General features: G+C 44.0%; 1 protein-coding gene across 5 annotated transcripts in view; it reads right to left on the bottom strand.

Moving 5' to 3' along the window:
• Positions 1-25,429, bottom strand: part of LOC149354695 (uncharacterized) — a 137,318-nt gene that overhangs the window by 89,006 nt on the left and 22,883 nt on the right. The gene's annotated exons all lie outside the window — the stretch shown is intronic.

The raw sequence follows: 25,429 nt of genomic DNA, 5'->3' as shown, positions 1-25,429 counted from the left end.
GTTGCCAAACTTTTCCCATAACTTCGGGACTTTCGAGAACATCACTGTCACTATCGAATATCGCGCCAGCAGCTTTTTGAACGTAAGACCCTTTTGTAATAGAGAATTTCACAACCTCATACGCTAGATCATTACGCTTTTCATGAATATTGGCTCATCGATGGAAAGTCTCCCAAGGGAACTGAGAATCCAGAGTGCAAATTCAAACTAGCACTCTGTACGAGTTGACATTGGGGGTCTCCTGTTCCTATTTGTTCATGACCTTGCCCCATAACATTGGCGCTCTTCAGAACACCACTCTCATTGCCAAACATAGCACTTGCAGCTTTTTGAACCTGACACTCTTTTGAACTCAAACTTTTCACAACCTCATTCGCTTCATCATTGCGCTTCCAGAGGTAGCTCGGAACCCACAGAGCAAATTTAAATTAACACTCTGTAAGAGTTTCCATTTGTGGCCTCCATTTGCTCCCTTCATTGATGAACTTTTCCCATAACTTCGCCACTGTTCAGAACATCAATGTAACTACCATGGCGTAGCAGCTTTTTGAACCTGACACCATTTTGAACTCAAGCCTTTCACAACCTCATTCGCTAGATCATTTGGCTTCCAACGGAAGCTCGAAATCCAGAAAAGAAATTTAAATTAATACTCTGTACAACAAGTTACAATTGGTGGCCTCCTGTTTCCCTCTTCGTCGACGGCCTGTTCCGATAACTTGGCGCTTTTCAGAACATCGCTCTCACTACCATATATGACGTCCGCAGCTTTTTGAACCTAAAACCCTCTTGAACTCAAGTCTTACAAACCCTCATTCGCTAGACCATTACGCTTTTCAAATCCATTGGTCCAACAATATGAAGTCTCCAAAGGCAGCTCGAAACAGAAGGAGCTAATTGAAATTAACACTCTGTACAATGAGCTACTATTGGTGGCCTCCTCTTTCTCTCTTCATTGATGAACTTTCCCCATAACTTCGGCGCTGTTCAGAAAGTCACTCCCACTACCAAATATGGAACCAGCTGCTTTTTGAACCTGAGACCCTTTTGATCTAGAGCCTTTCACAACCTCACTCGTTAGATCATTACGATTTTCATATCTATTGGTTCAACGATGGGAGGTCTACAAAAGCAACTCGGAATCCAGAGTGCCAGTTCAACTTAACACTGTACAACGAAACATTGGTGGCCTCCTGTTTCTCTTTGTTCATTACATTGTCCCATATTCTGCGGTATTCATAACAGCAATCTCACTACCGAATTTGGCGCCACCAGGTTTTTCAACACGAAACCCTTTCAACTCAAGCCTTTCTCAACCTCATTCGCTAGATCAATACGATTCCAAAGGCAGCTCGGAATACAGAGGGCAAATTTAGATTAGCACTTTGTACAACGAGTTGCCATTGCTGGCCTCCTGTTTCTGTCTTCATTGATGAACTTTTCCTCTAACTTCGCTGCTGCTCAAAATATCTCTCTCACTACCGAATATGGCATCAGCAGCTTTTTGAACCTATCCCCGTTTTTGAACTCAAGCTGTTCGCAATCTCTCTCCGTATATAGTTACGGTTTTCATGTCTATTGATTCAACGATATGAATTCTCCAAAGGGAACTCGGAATCCGGGGGCCAGATTTAAATTAACATTCTGTACAAGGAGTTTTCATTTGTGGCCTCCTTTGCTCTCTTCATCGATCAACTTTTCCCATAAATTCGACAATTCGACGCAGTTCAAAACATCGCTCTCACTACCAAATATGGCGTCCGCACCTTTTTCAACCTGACACCCTTTTGAACTCAAGCCTTTCACAACCTCATTTGCTAGATCATCATGCTTTTCATGTCTATTAGTTCAACGATGGGAAGTCTCCAAACATAGTTCGAAATACAGAGAGATAATTTAAATTAACAATCTGTACTATGAGCTACCATTGGTGGCCTCCTGTTTCTCTTCGTTGATGAACCTTTCGCACAACTTCGCCGCTGTTGAGAACATCACTCTCACTACCGAATATGGCGCCGGCAGCTTCTAGAACCTAAGTCCATTTTGTACTAGACACTTTCACATCATTCGCTATATCATTACACTTTTCATGGCTATTGGTTCAACGAAGGGAAGTCCCCAAAGGCAACTCGGTATCTAGAGTGCAAATTCAAATTAACACTCTGTACAATGAGTTGACACTGGAAGCCTCGTGTTCATTTTTGTTGATGACCTTGTCCCATGACTTCGGCGCTATTAAGAACATCACTCTCTCTACCGAATATGGCGCCAGCAGCCTTTCGAACCTGACACCTTTTTGAACTCAAGCCTTTCACAACCTGATTCGCAAGATCATTAAGATTCCAACGGCAGTTAGGAATCCAGAGAGCAATATTTAAATTAACACTCTGTACAACGAGTCACCCCCTGTTTTGTCATTGATGCCCTTTTCCCATAACATCGGCTCGGAACATCATTCTCATTACCGAATATGGCGACCAGAGCTTTTTCAATCTGAGACCTTTTTGAACTCCATCTCTTCGCAATCTCACCCCTAGATCATTACGCTTTTCATGTCTATTTGTCGAACGATGGGACGTCTCCAAAGACAACTCGGAGTCCATAGTGCATATTTAAATTAACACTATGTACCACGAGTTGCACATGGAGGCCTCCTGTTTCTCTCTTCATTGATGAACTTTTCCCATAACTTACGCGCTGCTCAGAGCATCACTCTCAATACGGCGGCAGGAGATTTTGAACCAAGACCCTTTTGAACTCAACGTTTTCGCAATCTCATTCCCTAGATCATTACGCTTTTCACGCCATGTCTCAACAATGGGAAGTCTCCAAAGGCAATTCCGAATCCAGAGTGCAAATTTAAATTGACACTCGGTACAACGAGCCTCAATTGGTGGCCTCATGTTTCTCTCTTCGTTGATAAACTTTTCCCATAACTTCGGCACTTTCGAGAACATCACTGTCACTATCGAATATCGCGCCAGCAGCTTTTTGAACGTAAGACCCTTTTGTACTAGAGAATTTCACAACCTCATACGCTAGATCATTACGCTTTTCATGAATATTGGCTCATCGATGGAAAGTCTCCCAAGGGAACTGAGAATCCAGAGTGCAAATTCAAACTAGCACTCTGTACGAGTTGACATTGGGGGTCTCCTGTTCCTATTTGTTCATGACCTTGCCCCATAACATTGGCGCTCTTCAGAACACCACTCTCATTGCCAAACATAGCACTTGCAGCTTTTTGAACCTGACACTCTTTTGAACTCAAACTTTTCACAACCTCATTCGCTTCATCATTGCGCTTCCAGAGGTAGCTCGGAACCCACAGAGCAAATTTAAATTAACACTCTGTAAGAGTTTCCATTTGTGGCCTCCATTTGCTCCCTTCATTGATGAACTTTTCCCATAACTTCGCCACTGTTCAGAACATCATTGTAACTACCATGGCGTAGCAGCTTTTTGAACCTGACACCCTTTTGAACTCAAGCCTTTCACAACCTCATTCGCTACATCATTTGGCTTCCAACAGAAGCTCGAAATCCAGATTAGAAATTTAAATTAATACTCTGTACAACAAGTTACAATTGGTGGCCTCCTGTGTCCCTCTTCGTTCATGAGCTTTCCCCATAACTTCGGCATTGTTCAGAAGATCACTCCCACTACCACATATGGCACCGCCTGCTTTTTGAGCCTGAGACCCTTTTGAACTAGAGCCTTTCACAACCTCGCTCGTTAGATCATTACGCTTTTCATATCTATTGGTTCAACGATGGGAGGTCTCCAGAGGCAACTCGGAATCCAGAGTGCCAGTTCAACTTAACACTCTGTACAACGAGTTGACATTGGTGGCCTCCTGTTTCTCGTTGTTTATTACCTTGTCTCATAACTTCTGCGGTATTCAGAACATCATTCTCACTACCAAATTGGGCACCAGCAGGTTTTTCAACATGACACCCTTTCGAATTCAAGCCTTTCACAACCTCATTCGGTAGATCAGTACGATTCCAAAGGCAGCTCGGAATCCAGAGAGAAAATTTAGATTCACACTTTCTACAACGAGTTGCCATTCCTGGCCTCCTGTTGGCTCTTCATTAATGAACTTTTCCTCTAACTTCGGTGCTGTTCAAAACATCCCTCTCACTATCGAATATGGCACCAGCAGCTTTTTGAACCTATACCCTTTTGAACTCAATCTTTTCGCAATCTCTCTCCCTATATAATTACGGTTTTCATGTCTATTGATTCAACGATCGGAATTCTCCAAAGGGAACTCGGAATCCGGGGGCCAAATTTAAATTAACATTCTGTACAAGGAGTTTTCATTTCTGGCCTCCGGTTGCTCTCTTCATCGATGAAGTTTTCCCATTAATTCGACGCTGTTCAAAACATCGCTCTCACTACCAAATATGGCGTCCGCACCTTTTTGAACCAGACACTCTTTTGAACTCAAGCCTTTCACAACCTCATTTGCTAGATCATCATGATTTCATGTCATTAGTTCAACGATGGGAAGTCTCCAAACATAGTTCGAAATACAGAGAGATAATTTAAATTAACAATCTGTACTATGAGATAACATTGGTGGCCTCCTGTTTCTCTTCGTCGATGAACTTTTGCCATAACTTCGCCGCTATTCAGAACATCACTCTCAATATCGAATATAGCGCCAGCAGCGTTTTGAACCTGAGATCATCTTGAACTAGTGCCTTTCAGAACATCATTCTCTAGACGATGAGACTTTTCGATTCCATTGGTCCAACAATGGGAAGTCTCCAAAGGACACTCGGAATCCAGAGTGCAAATTCAAATTAACACTCTGTACAATGAGTTCACAATGGAGGCCTCCTGTTCCTTTTTGTTGATGATCTTGTCCCATAACTTCGGCGCTATTAAGAACATCACTCTCTCTCTCTAATATGGCGCCAGTAGCCTTTAGAGCCTGACACATTTTGAACTCAAGCCTTTCACAACCTGACTCACTAGATCATTACGATTCCAAATGCAGGTCGGAATCCAGTGAGCAAAATTAAATTCACACTCTGTACAACGAGTCACCATTGGTTACCCCCTGTTTTGTCGTTGACGCCTTTTTCCCATAAATTCGGCGCAGTTCACAACGTCATTCTCTCTACCGAATTTGGCGACCACAGCTTTTTCAATCAGATACCTTTTTGAACTATATCTTTTCGCAAACTTGCTCCTAGATCGTATCGCTTTTCATGTCTACTTGTTCAACAATGAGACGTCTCTAAAGGCAACTCGGAAGCCATAGTGGAAATTTAAATTAACACTATGCATAACGAGTTGCCCATGGTGGCCTCCTGTTTCTTTCTTCATTGACGAACGTTTCCCATAACTTCGGCACCTTCGAGAACATCACTCTCACTATTGAATATCGCGCCAGCAGCTTTTTGAACATCAGACCCTTTTGAACTAGAGAATTTCGCAACCTCATTCGTTAGATCATTACGCTTTTCATGTCTATTGGTTCATCGATGGAAAGTCTCCGAAGGGACCTCAAAATCCAGAGTGCAAATTCAAATTAACACTGTACAATGAGGTGACATTGAAGGCCTCCTGTTCCTTTTTGTTGAGGACCTTGTCCCATAACTTCGGCGTTGTTCAGAACATCACTCCCACTACCACATATGGCACCGCCTGCTTTTTGAGCCTGAGACCCTTTTGAACTAGAGCCTTTCACAACCTCGCTCGTTAGATCATTACGCTTTTCATATCTATTGGTTCAACGATGGGAGGTCTCCAGAGGCTACTCGTAATCTAGAGTGCCAGTTCAACTTAACACTCTGTACAACGAGTTGACATTGGTGGCGTCCTGTTTCTCGTTGTTTATTACCTTGTCTCATAACTTCTGCGGCCTTCAGAACATCATTCTCACTACCAAATTGGGCGCCAGCAGGTTTTTCAACATGACAGCATTTCGAATTGAAGCCTTTCACAACCTCATTCGGTAGATCAGTACGATTCCAAAGGCAGCTCGGAATCCAGAGAGAAAATTTAGATTCACACTTTCTACAACGAGTTGCCATTCCTGGCCTCCTGTTGGCTCTTCATTGATGAACTTTTCCTCTAACTTCGGTGCTGTTCAAAACATCCCTCTCACTATCAAATATGGCATCAGCAGCTTTTTGAACCTATACCCTTTTGAACTCAAGCTTTTCGCAATCTCTCTCCCTATATAATTACGGCTTTCATGTCTATTGATTCAACGATCGGAATTCTCCAAAGGGAACTCGGAATCCGGGGGCCAAATTTAAATTAACATTCTGTACAAGGAGTTTTCATTTCTGGCTTCCTGTTGCTCTCTACATCGATGAACTTTTCCCATTAATTCGACGCTGTTCAAAACATCGCTCTCACTACCAAATATGGCGTCCGCACCTTTTTGAACCAGACACTCTTTTGAACTCAAGCCTTTCACAACCTCATTTGCTAGATCATCATGATTTCATGTCATTAGTTCAACGATGGGAAGTCTCCAAACATAGTTCGAAATACAGAGATAATTTAAATTAACTATCTGTACTATGAGCTAACATTGGTGGCCTCCTGTTTCTCTTCGTCGATGAACTTTTGCCATAACTTCGCCGCTATTCAGGACATCACTCTCAATATCGAATATATTGCCAGCAGCGTTTTGAACCTGAGATCATCTTGAACTAGCGTCTTTCAGAACATCATTCTCTAGACCATGAGACTTTTCGATTCCATTGGTCCAACAATGGGGTCCCCAAAGGACACTCGGTATCCATAGTGCAAATTAAGATTAACACTCTGTACAATGAGTTGACATTGGAGGCCTCCTGTTCCTTTTTGTTGATGATCTTGTCCCATAACTTCGGCGCTATTAAGAACATCACTCTCTCTCTCTCTCTAATATGGTGCTAGCAGCCTTTAGAGCCTGACACATTTTGAACTCAAGCCTTTCACAACCTGATTCACTAGACCATTACGATTCCAAATGCAGCTCGGAATCCAGAGAGCAAAATTAAATTCACACTCTGTACAACGAGTCACCATTGGTTACCCCCTGTTTTGTCGTTGACGCCTTTTTCCCATAAATTTGGCGCAGTTCACAAAGTCATTCTCTCTACCGAATTTGGCGACCACAGCTTTTTCAATCAGATACCTTTTTGAACTATATCTTTTCGAAATCTTACTCCTAGATCGTATCGCTTTTCATGTCTACTTGTTCAACAATGGGACGTCTCCAAAGGCAACTCGGAAGCCATAGTGGAAATTTAAATTAACACTATGCATAACGAGTTGCCCATGGTGGCCTCCTGTTTCTTTCTTCATTGACGAACGTTTCCTATAACTTCGGCACCTTCGAGAACATGACTCTCACTATTAAATATCGCGCCAGCAGCTTTTGGAACATCAGACCCTTTTGAACTAGAGAATTTCGCAACCTCATTCGTTAGATCATTACGCTTTTCATGTCTATTGGTTCATCGATGGAAAGTCTCCCAAGTGAACTCAAAATCCAGAGTGCAAATTCAAATTAACACTCTGTACAATGAGGTGACATTGAAGGCCTCCTGTTCCTTTTTGTTGAGGACCTTGTCCCATAACTTCGGCGTTATTCAGAACATCACTCTCACTAGCGAATAGGGTGCAACAAGCTTTTTGGACCTGACACCTTTTGAACGCAACCCTTTCACAGCCTCATTTGCAAGATCATTACACTTTTCAAATTCATTGGTCGACAAAGGGAAGTCTCCAAAGGCAGCTCGAAATACAGAGAGGAAATTGAAATTAACTCTCTATACAATGAGCTGCCATTGGTGGCCTCCTATTTCTCTCTTCGTTGATGGACTTTTCCCATAACTTCGGCGCTGTTCAGAAAATTACTCTCACTATAGAATATGGGGCCACCAGCTTTTTGAGCGCTAGTCCATTTTGTACTAGAGACTTTCACAACCTCATTCGCCAGATCATTACGCTTTTCATGTCTATTGGTTCAACGATGGAAAGGCCCCAAAGGCAACTCAGAATCCACAGTGCAAATTCAAATTAACACGCCGTACAACGCGTTGACTTTGGTGGCCGTCTGTTTCTCTTTGTTTATGATCTTGTCCCATCACTTCGGCGCTATTCAGAACATCGCTCTCACTACCGAATATGGCGCCAGCACCTTTTTGATCCAGACACCCTTTTGAACACAAGCCTTTCACAACCTCAATCGCTAGACCATTACGACTCCAAAGGAAGCTCGGAAGCTAGCAAGCAAAATTTAAATTAATATCCAGTACAACGAGTTACCATTGGTGGCCTCCTCTTTCTCTTTGTTGATTATCTTGTCCCAAAACTTCTGCGGTATTCATAACATCACTCTCACTACCCAATTCGGCGCCAGTAGGTTTTTCAACATGACACCCTTTTGAAGTTAAGCCTTTCACAACCTCATTCGCTAGATCATTTGTTGTTGTTTGTTTTATGGGGTTTAACGTCCCAAAGCGACTAAGGCTATGAGAGACGCCGTAGTGGAGGGCTCCGGAAGTTTCGACCACCTGGGGTTCTTTAACGTGCACTGACATCGCACAGTACACGGGCCTCGAATTTCTCCTCCAAAGAAATTCAACCGCCGCGGCCGGGATCGAACCCGCGTCTTTCGGGACAGCAGCCGAGCACCATAGCCACTGAGCCACCGCGGCGGCTTGCTAGATCATTTCGCTTCCAATGGTAGCTCGAAATCCAGAGAGGAAATTTAATTTAATACTCTGTACAACAAGTTACTATTGGTGGCCTCCTGTTTCCCTCTTCGTCGAAGACCTTTTCCGATAACTTGGGCGCGGTTCAAAACATCGCTCTCACTACCATATATGGCGTCCGCAGCTTTTTGAACCTGGAACCCTCTTGAACTCAAGCCTTACAGAACCTGATTCGTTAGACGATTACGCTTTTCAAACCCATTGTCCAACAATAGGAAGTCTCCAAAGGCAGCTCGAAATACAGAGAGCAAATTGAAATTAACTCTCTGTACTATGAGCTACCATTGGTGGCCTCCTGTTTCTCTCTTCGTTGATGAACTTCCCCCATAACTTCGGCACTGTTCAGAACATCACTCCCACTACCGAATATGGCACCAGCTGCTTTTTGAATCTGAGACCCTTTTCAACTAGAGCCTTTCACAACCTGACTAGTTAGATCATTACGCTTTTCATATCTATTGGTTCAACGATGGGAGTTCTCCAAAGGCAACATGGAATCCAGAGTGCCAGTTCAACTTTACACTCTGTACAACGAGTTGCCATTGCTGGCCTCCTGTTTCTCTCTTGATTGATGAACTTTTCCTCTAACTTCGGTGCTGTTCAGAACATCACTCTCACTACCCAATACGGCACCAGCAGCTTTTTGAACCTATACCCTTTTAAACTCAAGCTTTTCGCAATCTCTATCCCTATATCATTACGGTTTTCATGTCTATTGATTCAACGATATGAAGCCTCCAAAGGGAACTCGGAATCCGGAGCGCAAATTTAAAATAACGTTCTATACAAGGAGGTTCCATTTTGGCTTCCTATAGCTCTCTTCATCGATGAACTTTTCCCATAAATTCAGCGCTGTTCAAAACATCGCTCTCACTACAAAATATGGCGTTCGCAGCTTTTTGAACCTGACACCCTTTTGAACTCAATCCTTTCACAATCTCATTTCCTAGATCATTAAGCTTTTCATGTCTATTAGTTCAACGATGGGAAGTATCCAAAGATAGTTCGATATAGAGAGAGAAATTTTAAATTAACACTCTGTACAATGAGCTACCATTGCTGGCCTCCTGTTTTTCTTCTTTGATCAACTTTTCCCATAACTTCGCCGCTGTTCAGAACATCACTCTCACTACCGAATACGGCGCCAGTAGCTTCTTGAACCTAAGTCCATTTTGTACTAGAGACTTTCACAACCTCATTCGCTAGATCATTACACTTTTCATGGCTATTGGTTCAACGAAGGGAAGTCCCCAAAGGCAACTCGGTATCTAGAGTGCAAATTCAAATTAACACTCTGTACAATGAGTTGAAACTGGGGGCCTGGTGTTCATTTTTGTTGATGACCTTGTCCCATAACTTCGGCGCTATTAAGAACATCACTTTCTCTACCGAATATAGCGCCAGCAGCCATTCGAACCTGACACCTTTTTGAACTCAGGCCTTTCACAACCTGATTCGCTAGATCATTAAGATTCCAACGGGAGTTAGGAATCCAGAGAGCAAAATTTAAATTAACACTCTGTACAATGAGTCACCATTGGTTATAGCCCGTTTTGTCGTTGATGCCCTTTTCCCATAACTTCGGCGCGGGTCAGAACATCATTCTCACTACCGAATATGGCGACCACAGCTTTTTCAATCTGAGACCGTTTTAACTCAATCTTTTCGCAATCTCACCCCTTGATCATTACGATTTTCATGTCTATTCGTTCAGCGATGGGCCGTCTCCAAAGACAACTCGGAATACATAGTGCAAATTTAAATTAACACTCTGTATAACGAGTTCCCCATGGTGGCCTCCTGTTTCTCTCTTCATTGATGCCCTTTTCCCATAACTTCGGCGCTGTTCAGAACATCACTCTCACTACCCCATACGGTGGCAAGAGCTTTTTGCATCTAGACCCTTTTGAACTAAAGGGTTTAGCAATCTAATTCCCTAGATCATTACGCTTTTCACGCCATGTTTCCACAATGGGAAGTCTGCAAAGGCAATTCGGAATCCAGAGCGCAAATTTAAATTGACACTATGTACAATGAGCTACCATTGGTGGCCTCTTCTCTCTCTCTTCGTTGACGAACTTTCCCCATAACTTCGGCACTTTCGAGAACATCACTCCCACTATCGAATATCGCGCCAGCAGCTTTTTGAACCTAAGACCCTTTTGTACTAGAGAATTTCACAACTTCATACTCTAGATCATTACGCTTTTCTTGTCTATTGGTTCATCGTTGGAAAGTCTCCCAAGGGAACTCAGAATGCAGTGTGAAAATTCAAATTAACACTCTGTACAAAGAGTTGACATTGGAGGCTTCCTGTTCTTTTTCGTTGATGACCTTGTCCCATAACTTCGGCGCTATTCAGAACATCACTCTCACTACCGAATATGGCGTGACAAGCTTTTTGAACCTGACACCATTTTGAACTCAAGCCTTTCACAACCTCATTCGCTAGATTTTTATTTATTTATTTATTTATTTATTTATTTATTTATTTATTTATTTATTTATTTATTTATTTATACAATAATGCAGGTCGTTAAGACCCAAGCAGGAGTGGGATAAACATACAGAGAACTCCGACGACCAGCAGAAGACGACGCCAACAGCAGAATTCAGCAGAAGCGATGTAGTAAATACGGAGCATTAAAATAAAACAAGTCCCAACAAACAACAGACAATAATTAACGGTCAAGTACTTGTTCAATGGCGGAAAGCACATTTTCCGATACAAACACATGAGGGGGTAGGTTGCTTCATTCTGCTATAGTTCGAGGAAAGAAAGAATATTTAAAGTTATTGGTGCGGGCAAACAAAGGAGATAATTTATGCGGATGGCAATGCCTTGTTACTCTAGTTGTTGAAGGTTTCATATACAATGAAGGGTCAATACGGAACTGAGAATGGTAGAGTTTAAAGAGGAATTTAATTCTTGCTAGCTTTCTCCAGTAGTCTAAGAGTTTGATTTTGTTGATTCTCTTTAATTCAGATGGGGAGTCATGTCGACGGTACCGGTTATATATGAAGCGAACTGCTGACCTTCGAATCCGTTCAAGTTTGCTAATGTCTTTTTTAGTGAAAAGGTCCAAAACCTCACATGCGCACTGCAATCTAGATTTTATCAGTGTGTTGTAGGCCAGAAGCTTTACATGGGAGGGGCAGTATTTCAGTCTGTGTCTTAACTGGCCGAGTCTGCGGCGCGCCGAGGAGCAGATATTGTCAACATGAGCGGACCAGCTTAAATGTTCTGTAATCGTAAGCCCAAATATTTAAAACAGTCAGTTTGAGCTATTGAGATCCGCTTGATAGTGTACTGGTGAGCAAGAGGAGACTTTTTGTTTGTGATACGCATGAAAACAGTTTTATCAGGATTCAGTTTCATGTCCCAGCGATTACACCAACTGGAAACAGCATTAAGACTTTCATTAAGCAGAGCCTGATCATTGCTATTTTTAACAGCCTTGAAGAGCAAGCAGTCATCCGCAAATAATCGAATACTGACGCTTTCATATATGACGGAGGTTAATTTAACAAAACTTCTGTTGGGGCTACATGGTGCATAGCTTATATTGAAATGAAATTTAAGCGCACACGAAAAACACACACAAGAGGAGGATACACACAGGACAGGCGCTAGCTTCATCTGATTTATTCGCATGTAAGAGAGCGAAAATATATACATAAAACGAGACATGCGCAGTAAAGAAACAGATCGTCATATCCCAATGCGTGCTCAAGGTATCTGTATTCTGCCTGCAAAAGATTAACTGACGTATCACTCACACAGTCATGCCCCCTCTTCCTGATGTGAAAGGCTTCTAATAATTCACGTGCCGTCTTATCACCCCCTCTGCCAAGTATCTTTATCTCCTACAGCCGCGGCTCGCACGCTCTGCAAATATATGTATATATGTTCGCTCTCTTACATGCGAATAAATCAGACGAAGTTAGCGCCTGTCCTGTGTGTATCCTCCTCCTGTGTGCGTTCTTCGTGTGCGCTTAAATTTCATTTCAATATAAGACGGAAGTTAAGTCGTTTACATAAATTGAGAAAAGAAGAGGGCCTAGGACGCTGCTCTGCGGGGCACCAGAATTGACAGAGAGGACGTCGGAATGGTGCCCTTCGAAATCAACATATTGCTGGCGCTTATCAAGATATGACGATACCCAGTCAATTACAGTTCGTGGTAAACCCAGCTCGTCAAGTCTGAATAGCAGACCGGAATGAGTTACCTTATCGAATGCCTTGCTGAAGTCCAGGAATATAACGTCAATCTGACCGGAACTATCGATAATGGAGGAAAACGAATGAATTGTGGAAACTAGTTGTGTGCTTGTCGACAGGCCTTTGCGGAAACCGTGCTGGAAAGGAGAGAGTATGTTTTTACTATCGAGGAAATCAGTGATATAGTTGGAAATGATATGTTTCATGAGTTTGCATGAAGTGCTGATGAGAGATATCGGTCGGTAGTTGGTTAACTGAGAGCGGTCACCTTTCTTAAATACAGGCACGACACGTGCGAGCCTCCAGTCAGACGGGACGTCGGCACTAGAAAAAGACAAACGAAAAATGACAAGAAACCGGGCAAGCGATTCAGCGTAACGGCGCAAGAAGGCATTTAGAATACCATCAGGGCCGCACGATGATTTAGGATTCAGATTTAGGAGCATAGAATAGATGCCCTCATAGGATATAAATTCCAGGCTGACACTGCTCGTGCCGTTAAAATAAGAGGGTCGGGGGCGGGAATCTGAACAAACTGACTAAAAGAAAAGATTAAATTCTGTGGCTATCTGCGGCTTGTCGCGAACAGTTTTTTTGCCGGTCTTGATGTGATCGATGGATTTGCGTGTATCAGAGGTAAGGTGGCGCCAGAATTTGGCAGGATCGCTCTTCATGAACTGCGGTAATGTGGAAGACTAATAAAACTGCTTACTTGAGCGAAGTTTTTCTGCAAGTAAAGGTTGGTTGGTTGATGGGGTTTAACGCCCCAGAGCGACTAAGGCTAAGAGAGACGCCGTAGTGGAGGGCTCCGGAAATTTCGACCACCTGGGGTTCTTTAACGTGCACTTACATCGCACAGTACACGGGCCTCTAGAATTTCTCCTCCAAAGAAAATCAACCGCCGCGGCCGGGATCGAACCCGCGACTTTCGGGTCAGCAGCCGAGCACCATAACCACTGAGCCACCCAGGCGGCTACAAGTAAAGGTCTTAAGTTTAGAAGCACAGGGTTGTTCTTCGTGTGCTTTCTGACCCCTTTTATTCTGCGTAATAAATGAATTATTTCGCGGCTGATCCATGGGTTTTTAGAACGCACATTCTAAGTTTTGCTCGGAATGAAGTGTTGAATACAGAAATGGCAAGCAGATTTGAATTTATTCCATGGATTATTACCATCATTTCCCGTTTATTATTGACATCATTACACTTTTCAAATTCATTGGTCGACAACAGAAAGTCTCCAACGGCAGCTCGAAATACAGAGAGCAAATTCAAATTAACACTCTGTACAATGAGCTGCCGATGGTGGCCTCCTATTTCTCTCTTCGTTGATGGACTTTTCCCATAACTTCAGCGCTGCTCAGAAAATTACTCTCACTATAGAATATGGCGCCAGCAGCTTTTTGAACCTAAGTCCGTTTTGTACTAGAGACTTTCACAACCTCATTCGCTAGATCATTACGCTTTTCATGTCTATTGGTCCAACGATGGGAAGTCCCCACAAGCAACTCGGAATCCAGAGTGCAAATTCAAATTAACACGCCATACAACGAGTCGACATTCGTCACCTCCTGCTTCTATCTTCATTGATGAACTTTCCCCATAACTTCGGCGCGGTTCAGAACATCACTCTCATACCGAGTATGCGCCCGCTGCTTTTTGAATCTGAGACCCTTGTTAACTCAAGCCTTTCAAATCTCATTGGCTAGATCACCATGCTTTTCATACCTATTGGTGCAACGACGGGAAGTCTCCAAATGCAGCCATAAATCCAGAGAGAAAATTTTAATTAACACAAGTCTTTCACAATATCATGCGCTTTTCAAGTCTATTGGTTCAACGATGCGAAGTTTTCAAAGGCAACTCGGAATCGAGAGTGCAAATTCAAATTAACACTCTGTTCAATGAGATGATATTGGAGGCCTCCTGTTCCTTTTTGGTGATGACCTTGTCTCATAACTTCGGCGCTGTTCATAACATCACTCCCACTACCAAATATGGCGCCAGCAGCTTTTTGAACCTAAGTCCCTTTTGTACTAGAGACTTTCACAACCTCATTCGCTACATCATTACGCTTTCCATGTCTATTGGTCCAACGATGGGAAGTCCCTAAAGGCAACTCGGAATCCAGAGTGCAAATTTAAATTAACACGCCGTACAACAAGTTGATATTGGTGGCCTCCTCTTTCTCTTTGTTTATGACTGTGTCCCACAATTTCGGCACTATTCAGAACATCACTCTCACTACCGAATATGGCGCCAGCAGCTTTTTGAACCTGGCGCCCTTTTGAACACAAGCCTTTCACAAACTGGTTCGCTAGATCGTAACGATTCTAAAGGCAGCTCGGAATCCAGAGGGCAAAGTTTAAATTACCACCCTGTACAACGAGTACCATTGGTTACATACTGTTTTTTCGTTAATGCCATTTTTCCATAATTTCCGTGCGGTTCAGAACATCACTCTCATTACTGAATATGGCGACCACAGCTTTTCCAATCTGAGACCTTTTTGAACTCAATCTTTTCGAAATCTCATCCCTAGATCCTTACGCTTTTCAAGTCTATTGGTTCAACGACGGGAAGTCTCCAAATGCAGCTAGAAATCCAGGGAGAAAATTTTAATGAACTGAATTCTTTCACAATCTCATTCGCTAGATCACTGTGCTTTTCATATCTATTGGTTCAACAATGGGAAGTCTCCAAAAGCAGCTCGGAATACAGCGAGCAAATTTTAAATTAACACTCTGTACAGAGAGCTACCACTGGTGACCCCTTCTTTCTTTCCTCCTTGATGACCTTGTCCCATAACTTTTGCGCTGTTCAGAACATCACTGGTGCTCGGCTGCTGACCCGAAAGACGCGGGTTCGATCCCGGCCGCGGCGGCCGATTTTCTTTGGAGGAGAAATTCTAGATGCCCGTGTACTGCGCGATGTCAGTGCACGTTAAAGAACCCCAGGTGGCCGAAATTTCCAGGACCCTCCACTACGGCGTCTCTCATAGCCTTAGTCGCTTTGGGACGTTAAACCCCATAAACCAAACCAAACCAGAACATCACTCTCACTACCGAATATGGCGCCAGCAGCTTTTTCAACCTGACACGCTTTTGAACTCAAGCCTTTTTCAACCTCATTCGCTAGATCATTACGCTTTCAAACGCAGCTCAGAATCCAGAAAGCAAATTTAAATTAACTCCTTACAACGAGTTACCATTGGTCGCCTTCTGTTTCTCTCTTCGTTTATGACCTTTTCCGATTACATCGGCGCGGTTCAGAACATCGCTCTCATTACCAAATATGGCGCCCGGAGCTTTTTGAACCGAGACCCTTGTTAACTCATGCCCTTCACAATCTCATCACCTAGATCGTTACGCTTTTCATGTCGATTGGTTCAACGATCATGTCGGCTGAAAGGCGCTACCCCACTTTGGCTGATATCGACAAAAGAAATGGAGCACTGATTAATGATTTTCCGAGAACAGCAATGTACAGTCTTTGTCAAAAGTAACCAGGCTTCATGGTTTTGCTTCTCAGTCGTATATTTATACTATTATGCCAGCCCTCAAGCTCTAAATCTCTGTATGGCAAGAAGAGCCCCTGTTCTCACCTGCAAAGAACTTTTTGACCTTAGGGAAAGCTGTAAAGGCTCTACTACTCAAATGAGAAGCAAACCATGCAGCCTGGTTACTTTTGACAAAGGCTGTACATACGTACTATTGAGAGCAAAAAAACAGACCCCTGCCAGCGCGTGCCGATCCGCGCCAAACTGCATGCGAGCGCCGCCTGACTAAGCACTCCGGGTTCCGAGACCAGCGCAGTGGCGCGCGCCCATCTGGATCAGCGCTATGCATTTCGCGTCTATTATTTTTTCTCTGGATAATACATAAATGCGGGGCTTGCTGAAAGAAAAAAAGTGTATTTATTTTACATAAAACATGAAATACAAACACACAACTTCACGGACCCGACGGCATGGATGCCTTATTTGGTTGTGGTGAATCAACTGGCTGAAACACTTTCGGAAGTTTCACAAGCCGCGCTGCCTAATGGTTCTAAAATTGCAGCCTTATTCTTCCATCAAACACATATATGCCAATTAAATTCGTTATTATCCGAGTCTGTTCGCGCAACAAAAACTTAACTACGTGTCCTTCTGCATAACATTCCACCTCGCCAGACAGAACTTCCTCGGCACGTCTTAGAGCTTCGGGACATCCATTGTATTTATAGTCACAGAGTGGCCTTGCTATTGGGTGCATCAAGAGTTTCCACTGCGGTCAGCGTTTAGTTATTGGTTGGTTGGTTCGTTGGTTGGTTCGTTGGTTGTTTGGTTTATGGGGTTTAACGTCCCAAAGCTGCTAAGGCTATGAGAAACGCCGTAGTGGTGTGCTCCGGAAATTTCGACCACCTGGGGTTCTTTTACGTGCACTGACATCGCACAGTACACGGGCCTCGAATTTCTCCTCCAAAGAAATTCAACTGCCGCGGCCGGGATCGAACCCGCGTCTTTCGGGACAGCAGCCGAGCACCATAGCCACTGAGCCACCGCGGCGGCGCGTATAGTTATTGCTATGAACCTAATAATAGTAGGTAATAATAGCCAGAGGGTAGTCAATTGGTGATACATTTATTAGCCGCTATTTTGTTAGCATTTCAGTGTTGCCTAATATACCTACAACTCCTTTGAAGTGAATAGGCCGTTATTTGCGGTGCCTTGTAGAAAGTTACGCGGGGACACAGAGATAGAGGTAAAGAAAGGAACAGGACAAACGCTCTCTTAGCCTCCGACCATCTGTCTCAGCGCGTGCTATTTTCTTTTCTCGATCATGCCATTCCAGCGAGCCGAAATCATCACTCTTCCAGCTTTGCAAAAAAGGGAAGACATTATCGGGACATCTGTCTGATGGTACACGGCAGAGCGGAGGGGACAGCACTCTTTGCTTTAATTTTTTTCAGCCATAGTAAAGATAAGCAGCACATATATGTATGAACAGCCGAGGAAAGGTGGTCGATACAGCCATGGACAAAACTACTGGGCGGACGTAAAATAGTGACGAAATTTGCTTTCGTGTATGTGTCGGAATACACTTCTGTGTAAAAGTTTGGCAACATTATGTGGCCAGATATCAGGCGCCCTGATACGAGACAGAACTGATACGAGACAGAACTGATTCGAGACAGATACGTGTCAGAACTGACTACGCTTAAACAGTCTCAAAATACGCATGCAGCGGGGCCCTATCGAGCATGCTTTTGCTATCGGTATTTCCTGACCAGACCATCCAACAAAAGATCACATGAGCCAGAATATTCGGCACTGAGTGGAAGCCCACTCTTTGGGTAAGATGGCCACTTCATGTGTTCGCGAAGGGTCTGCTGAGTTCGTTTATGGGTAAGAGAGTAGAGATTAGGACGTCTTGAAATGGTTGTGGGACTTTATTCTATTTCAGACTTTTGTTGACCATTCCTTTCTATTTGTTCTGGCCGGACGGCGCTCGCACCCTTTCAGCATTATTTTTCTTCGCCGCATTTGTTGTGAATCACCCTCGTCCCTCGGCTTCGGTGCACTGCAGCCTCAGAACCCATATATGCTGTTTCATCGCAGAGTCATTACCCGTGCATTGCGCAGCAACAGTCTGTGGGTGCATTTTCTGCCATTTACTGTGTTTTTCCACGCATCTAGGTTACTCATGCGCGCGTAAAATCTTTTAGACCTTGGCTGCGTTCTTCATTCATGTACCGTTAATATGAGGCGTTAATCAGCACACGCCGCGACCAGTATATATTTTTTTTTACTGTTAGCAACCTTGAAACTATGATCTCTCCCTCTCACGCGCACTTTTTATTCGATAAATGTTTGCTTTGAACAAATATTTATATTCTCAAGCCTCTACTCGAATTAAATGGTACCTTTCGCTCAAAGCTTTTTATGCGAATCGTATGCATAGCTACAGAATTGTGTTTGGTTGTTATCAGCGTGCTGCGTGACGGCAAGCAACAAAATTTTCAAGTAAGAAATTTGTACAAATCATTCTAAGTGATTCCAAACAATTGATATCTGTCTCCGTAGACGCTTAGTCTGCGCAGTGCAGCAGTTGGCGCTGAGATCTACAGCAGTTTCCCTACCCCAGCCTCTGCCCTGCCAGGGCTCTTCTGTTTCCACAAAACATAGGCATAATCAGCTACGCTGCCCAACGTCAGATATCGCTCCTTGTCGTTCAGCAGTTAATTTTCCTCCCGCTTTAGTTAGCTTGCTGTGTGTGTGTGTGCTCAGCGGCTTGGGCAAAAAAAAAAGAACCCTTATAATTATTCGAGCTGGCTTGAACGCAAAAAGCAGGAAAGTGAAGAATACGCCACAAGACCTATCACTGGTGTCCCATTCCCCGTCTGTGTTTTCGCATCAATTGAACGTCCAAGATCAGGGAACACAAGCCAACTAGTTCACAATAAAACTGTTTTATAAAGGAATCTGTGCCTTTTAGCTTGAAAGTTTTCAGAGACATCGCCGAAAAAAAAATAATTTAACGATTTTCTAGTTACCGTCAACGCTGTCTCCGGAAATTGGGCATTGCCCATGGGGAGTATGGCTGATATGTACGTGAGACCTTCAAAGAAAACACACGGTGCATCATGAATGATTTACATTCTGAACTACGGGTTCTCTACGAAGACTGGACGTTTCTACCTGCTCGAAAGTTCTACAAATAGAAAGATATTCCTACGTATTACACGAAAAGTCGTTCATCCTCCAAGACGCTACAACGGTCGCTGCGCTGAAAAGATCCGATAGGCGCGCCTTGTCTCACTACCAGTTGGTTCCCATGAGCACACAAGACACCCTCTCAAAATAAACCACACTTTAGCACCTCACGTGCCGTTTGGATCAAATTGACTGTTTCGGTAAGGTCATTTGTCTGCCATCCAACGCGCGGGTTTTTGGTCGCGACGTGCGACTCACTCACCATTGAGAAAATTGTCTATGAAACTGCCGTTGTGCAATAGGGTTTTTCTCGTGAAGTGCTTTTTCAGCTTAACAGAGTCGACGATAGTGGACGTTGAGAAAAACCTGAAAGGCGTTTTTCTGCAGCTGCATCATTGAATCCTCGAAATTTAGTTTCGAAAAAGTTCAGGGGGGCACACTGTTTACCTAAAGTGCGGTGAGGCGAAAGCCTTTAGCGCGTTGTTGCTGCTTGTGTCACTGATGTGTGGTTGAGATGTTAGTTAAGCACACAATAGTTTGTGAATCTTAAAAGCTGGAGATACTGGAGGGCGTTTCGGGGGCATCCGTCTGATTCGAAGCCTTTCTGCAAACACTCTCCACCATCCTACACAAGGAGAACTACATGTGTGTTGGCAGTAAGTAGCGTAGCCATTAGCACGCTCGGCTGTGGAGCAGAAGGATGGTGGTTTGAATCCTATCGTGCACAAAGTTTTTTTACAGGTCTAACTAGAAAAAGTGTGACACCTCTGCTTATAACCTTCTACTGACAACCTTCTGTCGACAACGATGAGTCATTAAAGGTTTTCGCCTTAAAATTGCAGTCGGATGCCTCTTCGTAACTAAAAATGTGTAGCAAGGCGTGCAGAATGCTTTTACCCGATTGTGGATATCGAAAAACGCGGTTCTTGTCGGTGTTGACCAAATCAAATTCAAACAAACCTGGCCCAGGCAGCTCAAAAGCGCGCGCGCGCGCCACTAGCACAGGGGCGCGCGCCATTGCCATTTTTCTCAACCAATTCCATTTTTCAAATTTAGCGCCGTGGTTGCTTTCCCGTCTAATTATTATATCCCCGTCCAGCCTATTCAACCATCCAATGGCTTTTGTTGATAATTAATTAACGAATTAATCTATGTCAATGAAACTTTTTGTTCGATTAATTAACACTTTAAATACCTTTCAATTCATTTCAAGCGTTATTTTCACTCCTTTGCCTGTTTCTGCACTATTTTGCCGTTCGTGGCTGTTTTCCCGTCCCCTCACTATATCGCCGTCCGCGCTATTTGGACGTTTTTCGACATTTTTGGCTTTAATTAATTAACTAACCATCCTCTCGACATTTTTTTTCCGCAGCATCCTCATATCATCCTCATTCGATTACACCCACTCGTTTGATGCTACCCCTTTTGTGGACGCCACATCTGCTGCGGACACGTTTTGCGGACGCGTTTTTTGTGACACGACCCCACCGACATAGCCTAGAAATGCTTACCCATTAACAAAGCAAAAAATCATGCCGTCCGGCACGTGCAGAAAATTAAATGTTGGGAAAGGAGGACCACCACACGCCTCACACGCGGATGCACGTACCCTTTGTATAATATCAATAATTTGATAGCAGGTAAGTGCGGTATGCGTCTGAGCACTTTACATACAGCACAGCTTATAGCATGTTTAGCTCTGCAAATTTCTAGGTAGTGGAGAGGGCTTTTCTTCGCACTCTTTAATGGCTTATCAGAGCCAAGCGTTTTCCAGAAGCTGCACTGCTCGGCTCATCAGCAAAGCGAGTGCCCTAGTAGCTTTCACAACGTATGTTTTTCGTATCCCAGCATCAGATTCGAGTGGACGCTGGAGCGTCGGCGGGAGGGGAACCCATGAAACGCTATCCGAAGAGTGACGCACGCTTGTAGAAGTGGCTGAATGCGCTGTTCTACTTCTGGCTTTCAGTACAGCGCGCCAAAACCGCCCATACTTTTGGCTTTGTTTTCAACTGATACGTGATTGGCGCTTTCGAAAATTTCAAAATGGGTAAGGATATCAGCTAGGGTGAGCTAAAATCTCATAGATAAATGAGGAGCTCCTGAATGCAAGGGTGAAAAATTAACCGTTAGAATTCAGTCAATGAACTTGGAAATTAGCACTTCTAAACTGCTTTTCTGTGCCCACCTACACTGAGAGAGCTGCAGTGGAGAAAACTCTTTTAACGAAAGAAAACCCTTTTTGAATCCTTAAAAATTGCGAACAGTGTTAAGCGAAACGACTTGTATGGGTTTGATTGACTTTGGAGGGAACCATAAACATGTATTTGATGTCAGGATCTATTTGCATCTTCATATCTGCTTACCAATAAGCAGTGCGTGAACAGGAGCTGAGATCAGAGAGGAGGAGGCCCTCTCCCAACTGTTAATACTTTTGGGTACCGAAAGTGAAATTCAAAAGAGCATCGATTTTTGCACTTTGTTTTCAGCAGAATCGGAGTACGAGCTAGTTTAAAGAACTTCTGGTACAACGCTTTAACGACGCGCGAAATACTAGCGTGATAAGCTCTGTGTGCGTGAATCTAACCGTATCTGAGATTGCGTGCCGGTCATTGTACCATGACCTGATCCTCTCCTACCTAACTCTCTTCTTCCATGCTCCTATCGCGCATTGTGGAGCAGCAGGCCAAAGCCGCCTTCCTCTACCTCACCTCACCTCTCCACCTATCCTATCGTTAAAGACTCCTCTCTCTTTCTATCTCTTCCCATTGTCAAATACCGCAGGAAATTTGAGAGAAATTTGGGGAGGTGCATAGACGACCCTCCTCGCTAGCGACTGTTCACGAGGTCCCAGTGGGCGCAGAGCGCCGAAGAAGTAGGATGCCCCACCAGAATGCCGGCGCGGACAGCTACAGCCGACGCTTTCGCTCAAGAATATTAGCCGCTTCTAAGGGTGGCCGCGGGTGTGGCAACGGAACCGTCTTCAGCCTGCTGCGGTAAAGACGAGGAGTATAAAAACAACAATGCTTAATTCACTGGCACGGGCTACCAAAGACGCGGTCATCTCTTCCTGCCTGAAACAATGCACAGGGCCACAGACGCCCACCGATGGCACAGGAAAGTCATGTCTGCTCAACCCCGCACCACAAGGAACCTTCAGCACCTGGCCTCGGCAAACTTTCTTTTCTCTCTTCTTCTCCTCATAATGAAATGCACTAATCCTGCAACTGAATCGTCGTCTTCGTGAAGTCCTTGAGGACAATTCAGAATTCAGAATGAGACTTTAATTAACATTGTGAAATAATAAATCGTCTTCGACGACCTGACGTTTTCTTGTGAATAAATTTACTAAGTGCAAATTCTTACTATACACACCGGGTTATCTTTGAACTATCTGTTTTATTTTTTGATTCTCGTAATTTTGCATCATTTTATGGGGACGAGGATTTTTCTAAACATCAGTAGTGAACGCGTGACCACCGTAGATGGAATGAACTGCAGCACTGATGCATATTCTGTCTACCTTGCAACGGGCCTTGGCCGTTAGGAGTGCTTCTGACACTTCTCACAACGTGACTGTATATTGTGCTCCTGTACAAACGCAGTGTGCGCTACTTATAGCATTAGCTCATTTAAGTAAAACAGTAATAAAGGCAGATAACTACTCGGGTAGTGGCGAACTGCTCGAGTGAAAAAATGTCGTTTTCATTTTGACCTGCCCAGCAACTAACCGTTTTCACTGCTTGGTACTGCAAGCCTTTCAAAATGAGGTCTTCCGGTGCACACCAAGAAAGGCGAGTGTGTAGAATATAAGAAATGTAAAATCGTGACACAATTATTAGTGAGCCATAAAAGCTAACCAAAGTAAAGCGAAATTCATTGGTGCAACTTTCAGGCAGTGGGATGCGGAAAAGGGGGACAGCATCATCCTGGAAGCGCCTTCTGCCTATGCAGTTCGTCGCGTGAGACCATCTGAGCGTGCGCCATTTTTTATTCCAAATATTTATCACCTAGGACCTAGCGAGCGCCCCAACTGAAGTTTCAGTGCGACGACCGTACGACGTCGGTCGGCGAGGTTACGGCCGTGGGGGCTGCACATCACGTATAGGGTACACGACCTGTAAGTGCCACTCATATTAGTGCGCATATTTAAGCCATCACTTTGTTCACAAATGACCAAAACCAGCCATTGGAACAACAGGCGATGCGTACTCAGCAATTTTGGTTATATCTAGCATGTGCAGTTAAACGCTCCAAACCTGCACATAAGCTATAAGAGACGTCGTAGTGGACGGCGCCGGATTAATTCAGACCACGTGATGTCCTTGAACATGTACGACATCGCGCACAACACGGGCGTTTTTTCTCCTCTCTGCGAACGAAGCCCCCAAAGCAGATCCCACCCAGCAGACCAAGTGACCCCGAGTGATGACGTCACCGCGAGCATATGCCTCCGAAACAAGAAGACAAGTAGCAATCGTAAATTCACTAATCGCAAAATTACAATTCGCAAAAGCATAAAACAGCTGCGCTGGATTAACGCATTAATAAGAAGTATAATCACACAGGCAATTTCTTGCTCACTAACTCCTGACAGAAGACCTTGGGAAGCATCCATTAAATAGGTTCGGCTTTAAACATTCTTTCAAAGGATGAAAGTTATGCTTACAGTTAAATTTTTCTTTGTAATACTTGAAGGGGCGCAAGAAAAAATGCGACTGCGAAAAACAGTGTCTGCCAATGTGCAACATTGACCTAAAAACGAAAGGAAGCCTGAATCTACCACAATGCATGGATGCAGTAAAAAGGGTCTAGAACAGTTAACTAGCAGTGATTGTTAGCCCAGATCTGATACCCAACAAATTACACAAAGTCTTCTCGGTTAGTGGCTACACTTTACTTCCAGCGCACACTCCGTTGGAAGAATATGCTTATTGACCAGCACTGTGTAAGAAGGGTTTCCGCAGCCAGCTTCTCGAATAATAACGTTCTGAAGAGAAAGGCAATAAAAGAAAAGCGTCTATAAAAGAAACGCTCCGTTTCCGTCGATTGCTTTTGAATATGCAACGCCGTGAGGTATCCCGCAGCTCGTGTTTCGTACAACAAGGAATAAAAAAGCAGCCCAATCAGACTTCGCACGCCATCGCTGCTTCCAGGCGCAGCATGGTGCCCCTCTCCGCTGCTCTTCGCGAGGAGAAAGCGCACATCGTACATGGGTGCTCTGTCTTTCGCTGTCCGTGGGAAGCGCAGGGGAGGATGGGGCGGCCGCAGCAAAAAGAGGAAGGCTCGGGTGGCGGCTTCAATGGCGTGCCTGCGATCGCGCAGGTATGCGTTTCTCGGTGTCCCTCTCGCGTTACTCACAGGTGCTGCCTCCTGTGAGCAGGATGTCTTGTTTCCTGTTTTCGACTCGGCATATCGCACCAGCGAAGATGCCTCGGTCGCCTATGCAGTAGTGCAGCAGCGGCATACAGAAATAAATTATTCGCGTTGCATCCCTTTTGCATCAAGGTGTGGTGAAATTGTCACTCAGCTATTTATTCGTACACTGTTAAACTTTTTTCGGATTAACTGCCATTTTTTTTCTTCTCCAATCTGAAGTGCTGTCAAGCCCTTTTCCACCAATCATCTAATCGCCGCTTACTTCTCTCTACCAGTTGAAAGTTGAGCACGACCTGCCTGTTCCTAAACCGCAGTGCATCTCGGATCTCTATGCTGGCCCTGTGAACTGAGGGCTGGAGGGGCTTACCCTGGATAAGGATATGTTCTACCGTTTCTTTGTG

Source organism: Amblyomma mixtum, chromosome 3 (assembly GCF_055824585.1).
Source record: "Amblyomma mixtum isolate Tamu chromosome 3, ASM5582458v1, whole genome shotgun sequence".
In the NCBI taxonomy this organism is placed as follows: domain Eukaryota; kingdom Metazoa; phylum Arthropoda; class Arachnida; order Ixodida; family Ixodidae; genus Amblyomma; species Amblyomma mixtum.
Note: the sequence above shows the minus strand (reverse complement) of the source record. Positions and strands in the feature narration are given on the sequence as shown.